Source organism: Theropithecus gelada, chromosome 20 (genome assembly GCF_003255815.1).
Source record: "Theropithecus gelada isolate Dixy chromosome 20, Tgel_1.0, whole genome shotgun sequence".
NCBI lineage: Eukaryota > Metazoa > Chordata > Mammalia > Primates > Cercopithecidae > Theropithecus > Theropithecus gelada.
Window position 1 is genome coordinate 26,446,201 of NC_037688.1, and position 3,633 is coordinate 26,449,833.

The 3,633-nt window shown below is 47.0% G+C and overlaps 2 non-coding genes across 2 annotated transcripts; both read right to left on the minus strand.

Annotated features, from left to right (window-relative positions):
* Window positions 1-1,779: 1,779 nt before the first annotated feature.
* Window positions 1,780-1,874, minus strand: LOC112614902. The gene has a single exon (XR_003117202.1). It is a non-coding gene; the product is annotated as a small nucleolar RNA U109 (small nucleolar RNA).
* A 530-nt stretch (window positions 1,875-2,404) lies between these two features.
* LOC112614903 lies at window positions 2,405-2,522 on the minus strand. The gene has a single exon (XR_003117203.1). It is a non-coding gene; the product is annotated as a small nucleolar RNA U109 (small nucleolar RNA).
* Between the last annotated feature and the right edge of the window lie 1,111 nt (window positions 2,523-3,633).

Below are 3,633 nucleotides of genomic sequence, written 5' to 3' on the forward strand. Positions count from 1 at the left end.
TACAAAAAATAAAAATTTAGCTGAGTGTGGTGGTGTGCTCCTGTAGTTACAGCTACTCCAGAGGCTGGGGTGGAAGGATGGCTTGAGTCCAGGAGGTCGAGGCTACAGTGCGTCATGATTGCACCACTGTGCTCCTGCCTGGGTTTTGAAACATAATAAGACTCTGTTTCAAAAAATAAAAATTAATAGGAGCAGCAGGGTGTGGTGGCTCACGCCTGTAATCCAGCTCAGGCGGGCGGATCACGAAGGTAGGAGATCGAGACCATCCTGGCTAACACAGTGAAAACCCGTCTATTAAAAATACAAAAAATTAGGCTGGGCGCAGTGGCTCACGCCTGTAATCCCAGCACTTTGGGAGGCCGAGGCGGGTGGATCACAAGGTCAGGAGATCGAGACCATCCTGGTTAACATGGTGAAACCCCGTCTCTACTAAAAATACAAAAAATTAGCTGGGCGTGGTGGCGGGTGCCTGTAGTCCCAGCTGCTGGGGAGGCTGAGGCAGGAGAATGGCGTGAACCCAGGAGGCGGAGCTTGCAGTGAGCCGAGATCACGCCACTGCCCTCCAGCCTGGGCGACACAGCGAGACTCCATCTCAAAAAACAAAAAACAAAAAACAAAAAATTAGCTGGGCGTGGTGGCACATGCCTGTAATCCCAGCTAATCGAGAGGCTGAGGCAGGAGAATCGCTTGAACCTGTAAGGCAGAGGTTGCAGTGAGCCAAGATTGTGCCACTGCACTCCAGCCTGGGTGAGAGAGCAAGACTCTTGTCTCCAAAAAAAAAAGGAAAAGAGAAAAAAAAAAGACTAGGAGCAAATAAACTAAACTCCTAGCACAGGTTAATTTGATCTAGAGAGATAATGAGTGATTGTTGTTTTCTTGTTTTCTTCTTCCTTGTCCTTTACTTCCCCTCCCCTTCCCAAATTCCTGTATTAGTTTAATTACAACGTTTCAGAATTCTTCCTTTTCTGCACTATCAGTTTAGGGACCTGACTTTCTCAGGGCAGCCCTCACACCTGTCTGTTGGCAGGTGGGCTCAACCCGAGTATGCACAGCACCTGGCCCTGTGTGATCACCGGGAGGCGGGGTGGGGAGGCCTCGGGGAGGGGAGGGACCTCTTGGCTTGTGCCCACCCATGCCTGCAAGCGCTGTGTTCTCACCAAGTCCTCAGATCTCAGGCTTTGATCCTCCAAATGCTTGAAGAACGTCAGCTCATTAGTTTGACCCCCCTGACTATACAGTAGGGTCGTGGGGGCTTCCCCTTCCTCCAACTCCTCAGGCAAGTGGATCTGGTGCCCTCCAGCAGGCAGCTAAGGACAAATTGAGAAGGGGATGTTTGTAGAAAAGGTGTAGTGGGGTGGGGGTGGGGACAGCAACAGAGGCACTTGCCAGAGGCCATTTCCTTCCCTGGCAGATGCAGAATGGAGGACTTTATCAGGGTCTTTAAATTTTTAAAGACTTTTGCTGGTGATGTTTTGTCTTGCTGTCACTGTTTTATCAAAGAGGGCAGGCAAATGGGCTTTAGTGTCCTTAACTATTGTGTATGAGGGTGTGAAAGCCAAGGCTGCTACAGGGACCTGCAAAACGAAGATTCGTGGGCAGGAGCAGAGGTGGGGTACAGGGTATTGGGAAGCAGGAGAACTGTTAGTGCCTCACGCTGAATTGCTGCTGGATTCTGGTTTTGATCCATAGGTTCTGGATCACACCCTGGAAAACTAGAACTCAGATAAGATTGGTGTTTTGGTTCTTTAAACTTTTTTTCCTGTTTGTTTACTTGGTCTTTTGTGTAGGAGAAATCCACTACCACCTCAACTTCTACTATAAAGTTGGCAGCCCTGAGGATCCTTTTTTTTTTTTTTTTTTTTTTTGAGATGAAATCTAGCTCTGTACAATGGCGTGATCTCGGCTCACTGCAACCTCTGGCTCCTGGGTTCAAGCGATTCTCCTGCCTCAGCCTCCCGAGTATCTGGGATTACAGGCACCCGCCACCACAACTGGATAATTTTTATTTTTAGTAGAGTCAGGCTTTATGCCATGTTGGTCAGGCTGGTCTGAAACTCCTGACATCAGGTGATCCACCTGCCTCGGCCTCCCAAAGTGCTGGGATTACAGGCGTGAGCCACTGCACCTGGCCTTTTTTTTTTTTTTTTTTTGAGACAGGGTCTTGCTGGGTCGCCCAGGCTGGAGTGCAGTGGCACAATCACAGCTCACTGCAGCCTCAACCTCCCGGGCTCAAGCAATCCTCAGCCTCCTGAGTACCTGGGACTATAGGTGTGTGCCGCCATGACTGGCTAATTTTTGTTTATTAATTTATTTTTATTTTTTCGTAGAGACAGGGGGCTCATTATGTTGCCCAAGCTGGTGTTGAACTCCTGGCCTCAAGCCATCCTCCTGCTTCGGCCTCCCAAAGTGCTGGGATTCCAGACATGAGGCACTCTGCCTGGCCTAGAACTCCTTTTTTAATGGAGCATGTTATGAATATATTCCTGCTTCCACAGGAATCAGGAACAGACAGTTCCACACTAGTCCACAAAAGACTAGTTTTTAACTCACAGCACACTTTTTCTGGTAGAAAACGAATAGGAAAAGAAGATATAGATACGCCGCAGAGAGAAAGAGAACAAAATTACTCATAATTTCATCACCTGGAAATGTGGTTTTGGTGTCTGTTCTCCATTCATTCATTTAATAAGTATTTATTGAGCACCTATTGTTTGCTATTTTGAATCCTGGGGATCTCACCGTGAGCTAAACACTTACTCTCTGTCCTTGTATGGTTCACAGGCTAGTGAGGAGATAGAATTTAACCAAAAATTAAAATTAAATGTGGATAATTAGCCAAGTTGTCTACACATAAATGGACAATTTAAACAATGACAAGGGTTAGTATATTCAGTCCTACAAGAGCATCAAATATTGGGCTCTGGTTGGGCACAATGGTTCGAACATCTGTAATCCCAGCACTTCGGGAGGCCAAGGCAGGAGTATCACTTGAGCCCAGGAGTTTGAGACCAGCCTCCCAGGGAAACATGGCAGAACCCCATCTCTACAAAAAGTACAAAAATTAACGGGGTATGGTGGTGTGCACCTGTGGTCTCAGCTACTTGGGAGGCTGAGATGGAAGGATTGATTGATCCCGGGGGGCAGGAGGGTTGGGAGAGTGGAGGTTGCAGTGAGCCTAGATGGTACCACTGTATTCCAGCCTGGGTGACAGAGCAAGATTCTGTCTCAAAAAAAAAAAAAAAAGTTTTCTGACCTAGTTAGAGAAGTCAAGAAAGCCTTCCCTAAGGAAACAGCACTCAGCTAAGATTGAAGGATAAGCGTAAATTAAGTGGAAAAGAAGAGTGCTCCAGGCAGAGGAAAGAGCAGGAGCAAAAGACCTATAGCAGAAAAGATTATGGCACATTCAAGGGATGGACAGAGGACCTACCGCTAGAGCACAGGGCAGTGTGGGTGGGAGAGTAGTCAGGGGCCAGACCAGACAGCCCCTGAAGACTTTAAGAGTTTTTATTTCAGAGAATGGGAAACCATTAACGGGTTTCTATTCAGAGAAGGTGACATTAACAGGCTTTCTTTTGGAAAAGACTACTTATTACATATCTTGTGCATTTATGTACTACTTTTTATCCACAAAAG